Source organism: Staurois parvus, unplaced genomic scaffold (assembly GCF_062004578.1).
Source record: "Staurois parvus isolate SC_StPar_1 unplaced genomic scaffold, SC_StPar_1.0 ptg000573l, whole genome shotgun sequence".
In the NCBI taxonomy this organism is placed as follows: domain Eukaryota; kingdom Metazoa; phylum Chordata; class Amphibia; order Anura; family Ranidae; genus Staurois; species Staurois parvus.
In genome coordinates, this window is record NW_028318369.1 from 585,726 (window position 1) to 601,691 (window position 15,966).

The 15,966-nt window shown below is 47.4% G+C and overlaps 1 protein-coding gene across 1 annotated transcript in view; it reads left to right on the forward strand.

The window, feature by feature from the left end:
- The first annotated feature begins 12,187 nt into the window (after positions 1 to 12,187).
- Positions 12,188 to 15,966, forward strand: part of LOC149450520 (pyrin-like) — an 82,817-nt gene continuing 79,038 nt past the window's right edge. The window contains exon 1 of the mRNA XM_089691858.1: positions 12,188 to 12,316. The gene's annotated coding sequence lies outside the window, so the exon portion shown is untranslated. The remainder of the gene's footprint in view (positions 12,317 to 15,966) is intronic.

The following is a 15,966-nucleotide window of genomic DNA, read 5'->3' on the forward strand; positions in this document are numbered from 1 at the left end:
AGCTCTGTACTATCAGCAGATGGATTGGGGACAGTAGAAGAAGGGGAGGATCAGAGAAGATAGAATCAAACAGCCTTTTTACACAATGCAGAGGATTAACCCCTTAGATTCCACAGCAAGCATGCTTTAATGCATCTACAGACTGATTGTACTGTTGTGGGTTCAGGAACACTGTAATGTATCCCCAGCACAGGGCGCCATGCTGCGGAATGTTAATATACAGACTGTAGATGGGAAACTTTATTTTTAATCAATTAGTACTAATGAAAAACATTTACAATGTAAGAAATCCAATAAAACAATATATTATACTGAGTATATCTGTCCTCAGATGTGGTGGCTGCATTTGTTTTCTTTTTTTCAGGCTATGAATATTTTTTTCTGGGTACAGAAAATATCAGTGGATCCTGATAAAAATACAATGTCTCGGTAACGTCTTGTGAGCTGAACTACATCAGTGTTACAGACTTTCTCTAAACTAACCCTCCCCCGCTCCCAGTTGTATAATCTATAAGTGACACACTTCCTTGGCTAGAATGACAATGTTGCTTCTCCACAGATGCAGTAAAAGGAGCGTTGTCACCCTAGTGTGTTACCTAGGGAGTGTGTTACCGGCAGGATTTCCAGGTGAAACAAAGAAAAAGTAAATAGAGTGAGTAAAGCAAACACTGCAGCCACCACATGGAAGGACTGGTGATCCGCCATAGATGACATTTTCTTCTTGGGTTCAGATACACTTATTATACAGAATGTTAGAGAACTGTCGGTTACTTTTGTGGCTCGATTGTTTCATAACTGTACAAATGATCTGGTGGACTGACAGGTCCCCTTTAAGAGGCCATTGATGTTTTATGACATCTCAGGACAAGGCCGGTTCCATCATTGGATTCTCTTTCTGTCATTAAAGCTTTTAATGAAATCATTTCTCAGGTTTACCAATCGGCAATACATTTTGGGTATTATTTGATGGATATGGCGGGTCACACTCCGTGTTTGTGTCTCCTGGTTCCATGGCACCTCTCTATCCCATCATCTGATATATAATACATCTCAGCTTCAGGTTTCCTTCATTATATAAAGCTTTGCCCTTTTCCTTCTCCTCTGCTGCCCCTCCCCCTCCTGTTTTGCACTTCCAGTGGTTGGACCAGTTTTCTATTTTTCACAATCACATTACATTCCTTTTCAAAGTATGAAAAACATCCTCAAATCTCAGATTTTCTAGTCTGTAGTTCAAGAATAATTTGTATCCATTTTACATTTGTTATTTCAGTATTCTAGTTCTCTGACACAATTGCCTTTTACATGACAAGAACATTATTTTGTTAGGATACAACACCTTCCGGGAATAATATAAAGCTGTTTATATACAGAAGGTCAGATGTGTAGGAATTGTCCATCAGGAATGGGGCTCAGGTCCACAACTCTGCCTGGTCACAGTTGGTGGTTCAGATGAACTATTTTCTCCATTTGCCTGCCTGAACCTCTTGCTGGAAGCAGCAGGAAGTCCTTGATTTATTGGTGGTATTACATCCCCCAATCATAGACAACTTCCCGTTGTGCAGGCCACTAATGTCTGGTTACTAGGATGCCAGCAGCTGCACGGTGTCATTGATTGCTTAGCAACCGCTATCCTGCTGCCTGCTGACTTGTAGGCAAGCTGATCGGCATCCTCGGTGTTGTCATTGATCGGCAGCACCCAGAGCCTTTTGTTTCATAAAGGATTTCTGTCATGGTGTGGTGGGTTTATTTGCTATTTATTTTGTATGTTTTTGGAATAAGCAATCAGGGGGGATCTTATTTTAAGGGGAGCCTCAAGATTTTAATATGGCTCCTCCCACAGACCCCCAGATCCACCAGGCCAGGGGTGTGGGAAGGAGGCCTTTGTCCCCACCTGGGAAAAGAGTATAGTATAGATTTGGAAGGAGACCCCATACAATAAAAGTGCGCACCCCCCACCCAAATTAATAACATGTAGCACTACCCATGTAAGGGGCGCTGGATTTGATAGGGTCCCCCTATGATCTGCATGGCCAGGCCACACATATTTCCCACACCTTGCACACTGGAGTCAGTGAACAGTCCTTGTACTTGGTTTTGTGATTTTATTGAGGGGTTAAACTTGGATGGGGTCTGGGGGTATATGGGATGCCCGAGGAACTGTAGAACTTGAGAACAACTCCTTAGAAACTATGTACAGAGATTTGTATTAGCAACAGTCTCTTCTTGAAGAGCACTAAAGGCTTTCTAGTGTTCCTCCTCTTACCCTGGATGATTCCTTCTCTTCACCCAGCTGCCTGAGGGTGTCCCTGAGCAAGAGGGCCCAAGAGCTGCTGATTGAACAGTCCCAGATGAGAAGGTAGTTGGGTCTTGCACCTGACCTCTCCTCTTATTCTGCCAGGGGGTGTAGGAGGACTCACACTGTCCTCACCTGTTAGCTTGGTGGGTTGGTGGCTGCCTTCAGGGTTTATGCTGAGCTGGCTCCTTCTCTGCTACACATGCTGTCCGCCCCAGGAGACGCTGAGGCAGTGAAGATACTGTTCTCCAGTAACCTGCCTGTAGATAGGCTCCCCTCACTGGGGCCCCTCCCTGGATCCTCACTCCAGCCTTCCTCAATCTATCTTTCACCTGCCACTGCAAACCTCCCCCCAGGACTCAGCCACATTTGAGGGTTGCCCTGGTCACCATGCCCAGCCTCCTGCCAGGGGTCCCTCAAACATGCAGATCTGTGATTCCTCCTCTCCTCCTTCCCTGTTATAGAAAGTTCCCAGGTGTCTGGAAAAGGTAGGAGGGCTCCAGAAGCCCTGATCTGTTAGAACCTCCCAGTCTGTCCTGCGGTAACCTCACTACCTCACTATGGCTGACTCATCCCCAAGCTGCTACTGAGACTCAACCTAACAAAAACTACCTAACAAACTTGGAGGACTTTACAAACAGATCTGTATTTGGGATAAGGGTTTAGCATGAATTTTAGGAGGGAACCCCATGAAAAAACATCAAAATAATCATAGCAGGTCCCTCCAAAATCTTACCAGGTCATTATAAAATCATGCAGTCCGGCAGGCTAGGAAATCTGAGAACCACAGCCCACATGCCTCAACATGTCATGCATACCTTTCCAGGGAGGCCCACCAACAACAATGATGATGAAAACAAGGGCCTCTTTCCCACATCCCTTGCCCAGTAGATGTGGGGGTCTAAGAGTTGAATTATTGGAATTTTGAAGCCCCCTTTAAAATAAATGGCCCCAGACATTCACCCCTCTATTTGAATGGGTAAAGGGTATATAGAAAAATATATACAGTAAATAAACATACCACAGATTTCAAAAAGTCAGTTGTTAAAAAGATAAAGAAAACAATAAATGGTCCCATGGTGTAAATCCATCATCAATCACAATGAATGTGACCAAAGGGCTGAGGTGTCCCAGGTGACATCAACATGGAATGACCATATTTAGTCAATGCTGTCACCTGGCTTCCACCAACCCCTCTATTTACATTCAGCTGCCAGTTGGAGAATTTTTATTTGTAGTAAATCTTCTTCTGGAGTGGATATAGTCGGTTGAGTTTGTTTCAGTGCACTGTTTTAAGGTAGAACTGGTTATGGTGCCAATGCAACCTAACATGCTCCAGGTGACATGAGAGTGGCCTCATACCAGGTCCTCAGCATCTCCAGGTCATATGAGAGTGGCCTTGTACCAGGTCCTAGTAAGCTCCAGGTCATATGAGAGATGCTCTGTACCAAGTTCTAAGAAGCTCCAGGTCACATGAGAGTGGCCTTCTACCAGAACTTAGCAAGCTCCAGGACATATGAGAGTTACTTTGTACCAGGTCCTAACAAGCTCCAGGTCACATGAGAGTGGCCTTGTACCAAATCTCAATAAGCTCCAGTTCACAAGATTGGTCTTGTACCAGGTCCCAACAAGCTCCGGGTCACATGAGAGTGGCTTTGTACCAGGTCCTAACAAGCTCCGGGTCACATGAGAGTGGCTTTGTACCAGGTCCTAAAAAGCTCCGGGTCATATGAGAGTGGCTTTGTACCAGGTTCCAGCAAGCTCCAGGTCACATGAGAGTTACTTTGTACCAGGTCCTAACAAGCTCCAGGTCACATGAGAGTGGCTTTGTACCAGGTCCTAACAAGCTCCGGGTCACATGAGAGTGGCTTTGTACCAGGTTCCAGCAAGCTACAGGTCACATGAGAGTGGCCTTGTACCTGATCCTAAGAAGCTCCAGGTCACATGAGAGTGACCTTGTACCAGGTCCAAAGAATCTCTAGGTCACATGAGAGTGGCCTTGTACCAGGTCCTAAGAATCTCTAGGTCACATGAGACATGCCTTGTACCTGATCCTAAGAATCTCTAGGTCACATGAGACTGGCCTTGTACCTGATCCTAAGAATCTCTAGGTCACATGAGAGTGGCCTTGTACCAGGTCCTAAGGATCTCTAGGTCACATGAGAGTGGCCTAGTACCAGGTCTGAACAAGCTCCAATTCACATGAGGGTGACCTCTTCTGTACTCTTCCAGTATGTAGTCCAGATCTCTCCATAAAGAAGACCTGTCATGGGCCATGACAATCTCGAGGGATGTTGTTCATCCCTTGTGATAGCAATAAAGTTGATAAATACAGTTACAATGTGAAAAAAAAATTAAATAAAATAAATAATAAAATTTTAAAAAAATTGAAGCCCCCCCTATTCCCCCCGTGTTCATGTGCGAATGTGAACACACATGTCTCTCCTGCGTGCATATGGTGTTCGCACCACACATGTGAGGTATCACCATGAATGTCAAAGCGGGAGCAATAATTCTAGCACCTGACCTCCTGTGTACCTCCTGTGTACCTCCTGTGTACCTCTAACCTGGTCACCTGTAGAGGCTGGAAAGTGATTCTAAAGGTTTATTTTGTGTAAAGAGAAAATAACAAACATGTCTGTACTTCCCTGCTGTGTGGAATGGTTTTGCACAGAACAGCCTGGATTCTCCTCTTCTCAGGTCCCCGTTGGTGTTCTTAGCCCCTCCTTCCTGTCAGGTACCCCCACAGCAAGAAACTTGCTAAGGGGGCACCTGCTGCTCCATGTGTCCATTCACACACTGAGCCGGTGCTCGTCCCTGCCCCCTCTCTCTTCCTTTTGGTTCACTGGCCGTGGCTGACAGTGGTGGGAGCCAATGGCTCCCACTTCTGTCTCAGCCAATGAAAAGAGGTAGACCCGAGTTAGCTGAGACCCCAGTGCACATTGCTAGATCTAGAGGGGGCTTAGGTGAGTATTGGGGGGGGGGGCTGGGGCGCTGCTGCACAGAGAAGGATTTTTACCATAGAATCCATGAAGGTAAAACACCTTCAGCCTTTACAACCACTTCAAGCTTTGTCTATGGATAATTTCATGTACCGGAGTTTGTCGCCATTCCATGGCTGGGCGCAATTTTAAAGCATGACATGTTTGTTATCTATTAACTCGGCGTAGCATCATCTTTTATAATTTACCAATAAATGGTTACTATATTGTGTTTGTGTTCACTAATATTCAATAAAGTTTTTTTTTTTTTTTTAAATGTGTGTTTGATTGTGACGGAAGCGTAGGCAGGACAGAACACACAAAGAAGATGGGGAACACACAAAGCTTTATTGAACTATGAAAGACACTCAATTGGGGCAGTTCATGGCACTCCACAACATACAGCTTGTAGGAACACTCACATTAAGTGGGCTCACGGGGACTCAGCGGGACTTTGGCTGGGGGTCTGACCTCAACACAGCTCCCACACAGCTCTCACACAGCTCTCTAGGGACAACATAAGGCTCACGGGGACTCAGCGGGACCTTAACTATGGGGTCTGATTTGGGTAGTGATGGCTCAAGCCCTCAGGGGGGTAGTCCAGGTAGCTATACTCCGGGCATGCCATGGGGCAGTTCATGACAAGGGTGGTCTGAGCACACAATAGGGGCGGTTCATGACAAGGGTAGTCTGAGCACACAATAGGGGCAGTTCATGACAAGGGTGGCCTGAGCACACAATAGGGGCAGTTCATGACAAGGGTAGTCTGAGCGCACAATGGGGACAGTTCATGACAAGGGTAGTCTGAGCGCACAATAGGGGCAGTTCATGACAAGGGTAGTCTGAGCGCACAATAGGGGCAGTTCATGACAAGGGTAGTCTGACCACACAATGGGGCAGTTCATGACAAGGGTAGTCTGAGCACACAATAGGGGCAGTTCATGACAAGGGTGGTCTGAGAGCACAATAGGGGCAGTTCATGACAATGGTAGTCTGAGCACACAATGGGGCAGTTCATGACAAGGGTAGTCTGAGCGCACAATAGGGACAGTTCATGACAAGGGTAGTCTGAGCACACAATAGGGGCAGTTCATGACAAGGGTAGTCTGAGCACACAATAGGGGCAGTTCATGACAAGGGTAGTCTGAGCACACAATAGGGGCAGTTCATGACAATGGTAGTCTGACCACACAATGGGGCAGTTCATGACAAGGGTAGTCTAGGCACACAATAGGGGCAGTTCATGGCTTCTAGGGACACCCACGATAGGTGGCTTGAGGACACTCACAGTTCTGGCAGGGGTGTTCTGGCTTACAGCAGGTGACAACACGGGGGGGGGCGAACCTCCTCAGCACACAGCAGAGTGGATAATCCGGGCCCCAGAGTATTAGGCAGAGTATCGTGGGGCCCACAGCAAAGCAGTTCTAGCACACAGCACAGCGGGTAATCTGGGCCCCTGAGTATTGGGCAGAGTATCGTGGGGCCCACAGAAAAGCAGTTCCAGCACACAGCTCAGTGGGTAATTCAGGCCCCAGAGTATTAGGCAGGGTATTGTGGGGCCCACGGCAAACCAGTTCTATCACACAGCACAGCAGGTAATCCGGGCCCCAAAGTATTAGCAGAGGGACAGTGGATAATAGTCCTGACCATTGAGGGGGGGGTCTCCTGCAGAATGCTCAGCGGAGATGGCTGCGGAGGCCCGGTCCCACCCGGACCCCTCAGAGGCTTGCGAGTCCAGCAGCGGCAGAAACAGAAGACAGACGACCGGGTCCCACGCTGGCCTCTTTAAGGCCATCCAGGATGCTTCCAGGTTGCCCCGGCAATGTCTGGCCCAGTGCCGCGTTGCTGGGCAACGAGGCACACCCCCTTGACTCAGGCCGCACTCTCAGGAGCACTGCCTTTGTCATTTGACGAGTGCAAGCGTGGGAAACCCCTGTGCCCGCGCTGCACTCGTTGGGGCCGTGCAGCATCAGAGTGACTGCCACGGCCCGGACACCCCAGTGAGTTGCCCGCCCCTTTCCTGGCCGAGTGGTCGGGGAAGTGCAGGCTTCTCAGAAGGGGACCGCCTCACTCTTCCTCCAGCTGCTCAGGATAGGGAGAGATAGGAGATGGGGGAGTGACGAAAGTCACACCTCTCATCCTTGACAGCCCGCATCAAAGGGCCCTGATAGGATGAGAGGGGGGAGAGGAGGGGGACGCTGCAGTGGGGAGAGGAGAAGAGAGATGGGCAGCCTGCACACCGTGACATTGATAAACTGTGTGACATAAAAAAAATCAAAAACAACCTTTTTTTCTCTAGGGCCTTTGCTTAAAAAAATGTATAATATTTGGGGGTTAAAGTTATTTTCTAGGTAAAAAAATGCTGCTTGTTCCATGTGTGAGAGAAATGTCAGCTTTGGCCCGGGGATCGAGTGGTTGGAGTTCTTCTTTAGGGTTGGCTCAGACAAAGTCATACCTTTTGTGTGCAGAAAAGCAAACGTAATGGAAACATTTCATTTTGAAAAGACACGATGTGTGTCAGTAGTGGGTCTACCAGGGTCTCAACCGTCGCCGATGCGACCAGGCCCTGGTTTTCTGTCACTTTAGGGGGGCCCAAGATCAGATTGCAGGAAAGGGGCCCAGCCCGATGTCAGTTCCCTGACTGCTGCTAATGCCCCCTCCTCCCTGTACTTCACCACAAAGACTGAAGACACGTGCTGCATGAGGTGACACCGGCAAGGAGCCGCAATAATCCACAGGTAGCTTTAACATGGGAACATACACCACAGGCTGGCCCGGGCAAATGTTGGGGCTGTAGCAGGGAGAGGGCAAGCAGGACTGGAATAGGGTGGCCATGAGGTGGGCGGTGTGCTCCACTCCTAACATTGACATGGCAGGAACAGGAAGTTCTGCATGTCAGAGATCAATGGCCATCACTCCTCAGGGCTCTCTACAGGGGGCACTCTGAAGGTAATATCTTATTGCCCCAGCGTGCCCCATTAGTATGTCCAGGGTGCCCCTTTACTGCCTCTAGAGTACTCCCTTCCTCTAGGGTTCCCACTTATATCCTCCAGGGTGCCCTTTTACATCCTCCATGATGCCCCTTTAATGCCTCCAGGGTGTCCCTCTACATCCTCCAGGGAGCCCCTTTACAACCTCCAGGGTGCCCCTTTACATCTTCCATGATGCGCCTTTACATCCTCCAGGGTGCCCCTTTACATCCTCAATGATGAACCTTTACATCCTCCAGGGAGTCCCTTTGCATCCTCCAGGGTTCCCTTTACATCCTCCAGGGAGCCCCTTTGCATCCTCCAGGGTGCCCCTTTACATCCTCAGTGATGTCCATTTACATCTTCAATGATGCCCCGTTACATCCTCCATTGTGCCCCTTAATATAATAGTACTAAGTGTGCACTCTGGAGGAAGCTGTAAGGAGGCACTCTGGAGGTACTAAGGAGGCTCTCTGGAGGAAGATTTAAGGGGGCACTCTGACGGTACTAAGGGGGCACTCCAGAGGAAGATGTAAGGGGAAAATCTGAAGGTACTAAAGAAGCACTCTGGAGAAAGATGTAAGGGGCACTTTGGAGGATGTAAGGGGGCACCTGAAGGATCTAAGGGGATACTATGGAGGTACTAAGTTAATACTTCCAGAGTGCCCCCTTAAATCCTTCAATGTGCCCCCTTAGTACTACTAAGGGGGGCACTCTGGAGGTGTTAAGGGTGCATTCTGAAGGTAGTAAGGGCCTCTCTAGAGGATATAAAGGGGGACTCTGGAGGATGTAAGGGGGGACTCTGGAGGATGTAGGGGCACTTTGGTGACAATGATGTAAAGGGACACGCTGGAGGATGTAAGAGAGCTCTAATATAAGGTGGGACTCCGGGTGCTCTGATGTAAGTTGGCACTCTGTGGACACAGATGTAAGGGGGGGACTCTGATTTGTAGGGGGAATGCTAGGTACAAGGATGTTAGGGAGGGCTCTGATTTATAGTGGGAATGCTGGGAACTTGATGTAAGGGGGGACTCTGATTTGTAGGGGGAATGCTGGGAACTTGATGTAAGGGGGGACTCTGATTTGTAGGGGTAAAGCTGGGGACTTTGATGTAAGGGAGGGCTCTGATATGAATGCGGTGCTCATCCTGACTGCTGCACTCCATATGTTGTTTTGTTGGTTACCCCTGACCATGCGATATGTGCATCATGCTGGACACAGACCTGACCGAGGTGTTCATTGGCTCAGCAGTTTTGTCCCAGTTCCTTTGTCCTGAGTTGTATTTGTGTCTGTGGAACTGTCAGTTGTAGCTCAGTAATTGGACATTTGTGGGTACAAGGACTGTGGTATATGTGTGCTGCAGGCAAAGGTTCTGGCCAATCCCCCTTTAGGACCCTCCCACTGGTCACGCCTATTGTTTGTCGCGGTGTGCTATGCGTGCAGCAGATCCTATGTTTCTGTCCTTTTCCGAGGTTCCCCGGGTCTTCCATCATCTTAATGTTGCTCACAAGGTTCACAAGATGAACTTATCCTTTAATTGCTAAGTTCATCTTTGGAATATGGAACATCTTCCGGCTCCCCTGATCCCCCCTCCCTGTGACAGTGGGTGGGAGTTCTTCTCCCCGCACCTACTATCACTTGTTGAAAATGGCGTAGATGTGCGGGGCTCCGCCCACACAGCTACGTTATTTATTCATGAGTTCCTGTGAATGGATAAACTACAAGAACCATCATCCACCGCAGCAGACAGACAACGTTTCAATGGGCTATGTTGGGGCTCTAATGAGCGATCTTGTAGTTCACTGACATGACCTCCAGCTTTCACATGTAACACCCTCCTAGTTACACTAGGGGGCGTCAGATCCCTAAAGGTTAGCCAGGAGCTGTCAGCAGCTCAGGTGTAATAGCCAAAGAGGTTACATTTGGGTCAGGGCTGAGAGACTCTGCAGGCCACCCTCTGTGGAATCTCCCCCTGCTCAGGCCTTTCATAGGAGGGCCTTGGGGACAGTGGGTGGGTTTTGAGGAGTGGTTGGCTGCACTCTTTTAGGGACCCCAGCCAATCTCCAACAGGCGGTTGGAAGGGGTCTGGACTCCTTAAAAGATGCTGGGGTCTGCTCAGTCAGGTAAGGAGAGGAGAGGAGAGAAGGTGGTGGAGCCTGCTCGGTCAGGTGAGGAGAGAAGGTGGTGGAGCCTGCTCGGTCAGGTGAGGAGACAAGGTGGTGGAGCCTGCTCAGTTAGGTGAGGAGAGGAGAGAAGGTGGTGGATCCTGCTCGGTCAGGTGAGGAGAGGAGGTGGTGGAGCCTGCTCGTTCAGGTGAGGAGAGGAGGTGTTGGAGTCTGCTCGGTCAGGTGAGGAGTAAAGGTGGTGGAGCCTGCTCGGTCAGGTGAGGAGAGAAGGTGGTGGAGCCTGCTCGGTCAGGTGAGGAGAGGAGGTGGTGGAGCCTGCTCGTTCAGGTGAGGAGAGGAGGTGTTGGAGTCTGCTCGGTCAGGTGAGGAGTAAAGGTGGTGGAGCCTGCTCGGTCAGGTGAGGAGAGGAGAGAAGGTGGTGGAGCCTGCTCGGTCAGGTGAGGAGAGGAGAGAAGGAGGTGGAGCCTGCTCAGTCAGGTGAGGAGAGGAGAGGAGGTGTTGGAGTCTGCTCGGTCAGGTGAGGAGAAGAAAGAAGGTGGTGGAGCCTGCTCGGTCAGGTGAGGAGATGAGAGAAGGTTGTGGAGTGGAGTAGAGTGGAGAGATGTGAGGCTGGTGGGGAAGGGCTGCCAGGAGGCCTGTTGGGATGGGGACTGCCTGCGAGCCTGGAAGTGGATAGGAGGAGAACTCAGGAGTCACTGGTTCCCTGGGAGAGGATCCCCTGTGTGGCAGGAAAGAGCCGTCCAGCTATCAAGCCTGGTAACTGCAGCCATCCACAAGCTGTGCATGAGGGGAACCTGAGAGAGGACACCTACACCCCCCTGAGCAGATAGGGGAAGGAGAACTCTGGTGGGGAACCAGATTAGCCCCCTACTAGTGACTGTGCACCTATTGAGGGAAGAGGATCCAGATCCCTGCTCAGGATAAGATTCTGGTTACCCTTGGTCATCCTGTACACCCCTATACCCAATCCAAGTTAATCCCCTAAATAAAACAACCAAAACCAATGCTCAAAGCCTGAATTCTTTCCTGAGGATGAACAATGTGTGAAAATGGTAAAGGACTGGCAGTGCAGGACTATAAAGGAACCCAAATTCAACAGCAACCCCCGAGGGGGTAGTGCTACATAAATGAAAAGCCTGTACAGAGGTAAGGGCAGGAAGGCAGAGGACACGTCTGCAGGAGCCCACATTGGACCCGTGATGATTGCGGGTGCAATGCTTTCCAGGCTCCTGCAGCAAAACTATCGGCATTTATTATTTTTTCTGCAAAGGTGAATTTATCCTTTAACCCCTTCACGCCGGATTGTCCCGGCGCGAAGAGGCGTTCCTGCGCCGGGAGGTGGGCAGGACGGGGCGTGGCTTGGTGTCATGTGGCCACCGTGATGTCACAGCCGGTCACATGAGCGGGAAAGGTCCCGATTGAAAGAGCGGACCAGGACCTTTCCGTGACTACCTAACATGTGTGCTGGGAGCGCACAGGGCGCACGCTCTCAGCACATATGTATTTTGCTACATGAACGCAAATGTGCGGCCGCTCGGCGTCTAGGCCCAGACACCGGGAAGGCCGCACATTTGTGTGCGGCCGGCGTGAAGGGGTTAAATATCAATTGTCTTCATTTCTAATAGGCGTTTCAGTCATATTTCAGGTTGTCAGTAAAAAAATGTGCCTTGACTGGAAATGTTTTTTCTCTTGAAAAAGTTGCGATGGGTTTACAACTCTACTTGTGTCATTGTAAAGGGGGCGGAGTCATGATGTAGACGAAAAAAAAAGCATAACTTGTAGAGAATAAAAGTTTCCTTCTTCTGTTTTTCATGAACATTCTTCCGCGGTTCATCCAGGAGAAGGATCCTTTACCCTGAGCACTGCGGGGATTACAGCGACTGCTGCAGCACCAATGATCGGCGACACAGACCGGCCAACTCCATTAACCCCGACATGACCATCTAGGTAAGTCTGCTGACAGCTGATTGTTATCCCGCTCTATATCCAGCACTCAGCTGCGTGTATAGAATTATCGGAGGATGTATCCCCGTCCGGACCATTACAGTGCTGGATTCATGATGTGGTCCGGAATGACTATAACAACCACCACCATTTTCTGGGAGATTTTAAATCTGTATTTTTGCTGGAAAATGACTTATGACCCCAAATGTTATATATATTTTTTTAGCAAAGACTCAAAGAGAAGGAAATAGTGATCGTTGCAATTTACGTCACATGGTATTTGCACAGCAGTTTTTCAAACACAATTTTTTTAAATTTACTTACCAAGAGTACCAACAATGACACCCCGGTCACACCGATCCTGACTTATCGTGAAGTCACACAAGTCGGATGTCATGCTGATTTGAGGTGAGATTTGCAAGATATCTGACACAGATGTCTATGCAAATTGCACCAAAAGTAGTGCATGCAGAACCTTAGGAATTGGTGCGACTCCGATGGTCAGAACCGCAATGATATGACCGCTGTAATTGCGGACAATAGGGTGCGACTTGGCATGTGATTTGGAAGTCATATGGCATGTATTCGTATGCCAGATTGCACCCAGTGTGACCGGGGTCTAAGAGATAAAATACTGAAAAACATAGTGGATCCACCAGAGCATACAGAATCATTTTTGAAGGTAAAGGATGTTTCCCTGTAGAAGGTGTTTTGCACCGAAACAAAGTGTAATGTAAAGAAAAGACACGTTCATACCAACAACAACTATAAACAGTATAACATCAGGAAGTTTATTTCCTGCAGAACAGAATGCGCAGTAGATGCACTTCAATGCCCATCTTCATAACAATATGTAGGCAGAACAAAGAGACCTCTCTGGAAAAGGATAAAAGAACACATACAATATCATAAAGGGGTATAAACAACACGGGGTCTGAAAACACTTGGCTTTATGTCACAGTAAGGATCCTTCCCAATTACAATTCTGGGGGATTGAAAGGTACAAAAACCATTGGAGAGGGAGTAATAAAGTGCGAGTCCTGAGCCACAGCAAATCAGGATGGATTTACGAGCTTGGCACTTTGGCCCCAACCGGACTGAACATTGAAATTGATATTAATTGTTTCCTTTCAGATGATTAGGTACAATGGGAGGGATTCATGTAGCATAATGTAACCCTTATAGACACCACAACTCAATCAGCCCACTTGTGTAGTCACACATTAGGGGGTAGAGATAGCATTTCGATTTGATTGATTATTTTATAAATCACTTTTTACTATTTTATTTATATATGCATATATTTGTATTACTTTTATTTACTAGCTTATTTCATAAGTATCTAAAATATATAAATGCATATGCAGATATACTGTATATATATATATATATTTATTAGGGACTGGTGTGAATGTACAATATATATATATATAGACGGCGATATATAAGGACATGTAATAATAATTGTTACTATCTGAGATGTTTCTACCCTCCATCTAATAGACGGCTATTGGTGCTGCCATCTTGTGGTCACATAAGAGTATAGCGTCAGCCGTATAAGTGGTGCAATCTATGGGAGTGATAAGCACTTCCATTCCTATCCAGGGGTGGCCAACCTGCGGCTCTCCAGCTGCTGCAGGACTACAAGTTCCATCATGCCTCTGCAAGTCAGTAACTTCCCATCTTTGCAATTCCTCATGGGAAATGTAGTTCCACAACAGCTGGAGAGCCACAGGTTAGCCACCCCTGCTATACACAGTATCTCCCAGAAGTGAGTCCCACCCCTCCCTCACATTTGTGTAAATATTTGATTCTCTCTTTCCATGTGACAACACTGAGGAAATGACACTTTGCTACAATGTGACGTAGTCAGTGTACAGATTGTATAACATGGAAATTTGCTGCCCCCTCAAAATAACGCAACACTCCGCCATTAATGTCTAAACCGCCGGCAAAAAAAGTGACTACTCCCCTAAGTGACAAGGTCCAAATTGGGCCCAAAGTGTCTATATTTTGTGTGGCCGCCATTATTTTCCAGCACTGCCTTCACCCTCTTGGGCATGGAGGTCACCAGAGCTTCACAGGTTGTCACTGGAGTCCTCTTCCACTCCTAGATAGAGAATAAACAGGAGGCGCACACACCGAGTGCATTATCCAAGGTTTATTGAAAGGTATAAAAGATAAAAACATACTCACAGATGAAGCGTGTATCTAAAAAGCATTTTCATAATGACGATGTACTTGCAACAGCCACACTTGTTGACACCACACTTGTAACCCGGATTTATATATATATATATATATATATATATATATATATATATATATATATATATATATATATATATATATATATATACACACACACACACACACACACACATACACATATATATATATATATATATATATATATATACACACATACATACATACATACATACATACATACACATATATATACATACATACATACATACACATATATATATATACATACATACACATATATATATATACATACATACATACACATATATATATATACATACATACATACATACATACATACATACATACATACATATATATATATACATACATACATACATACACACACACTCCCTGTGAGTAATTATACCAATATAATTACACCAGTATATCATATACTCTTAATATACACCCTCATCGGGGTGTTTTTTTGTTTTTTTTTACTCAAGCCTTACTAAGGCTCTACAGAGTGTTTGAGTTTTTTTTTTACATATATATTTCACAAACATTTTTTTTCTTCCACTTACTAGCATTAATTATTCATCACATTCATGTCTTCCCTTCCCCCCCCCCTCTTCCACCTCTCCCCCATTTTTGTTACATTTATTCCCAGCATACATCACTCACCACATCTCTTGTCTTCCCTTTCCCTCCCCCCCCCCCCCCTCAGTTCTGGCATGTTCATCATTATATGTTCAGTATTCATCATTAACATATCTGTCTTCTTTGTTCCCTTCCCCCTCCTTTCCCCCACCCCCCAAGTCTGACACTTTCATAGGTTTATTCCCATTGTAGAACATTCATCATATTTCTGTCTCCTCTTTCCCTTCTCCCCTCCCCCGTTCTGTCACACTCCTCTTCTGCCTCCACATCACTCTTCAGTTCAGTCCCCTTGTTCCAGAGGCCATCCGTGCCATTATTACCACTACACCACATTCATCCCCTCCAGCTATCCTTCACATGGCTGTGCTGACTTCAGTCCCTCCTCCCCCCCTGGGAGGAGCCTTGCAGTCACCCATGTGTTGGTGTTTTGTTCCAGGGATACCGGATGTGACGTCATCCGGAGCGTACTTCCAGTTTCGGCCAGTGGAACGCAGGGGGGGGCGCTGTGTGCGTTCCAGCGGCGGCTCCTCCCTTCCTATGAGTGGGAACTTCCCCATGTTCCTCCCACTTGGCTTTGGAGCGCAGGACAATGCTGGTGTGCGTTCCAGCGGCCATTTCCCCATAGGTATAAAGCACACTCCCACACCATCCCACTCAGGTATCACCAGCAAGACTCCCATCATCCATCCACTACACATCTGCATCACAGGTACCCATACCATATACATACATCTTATCAATTCCCCAGACCATGGCCTCTGAAGGGTCATTCATTTACC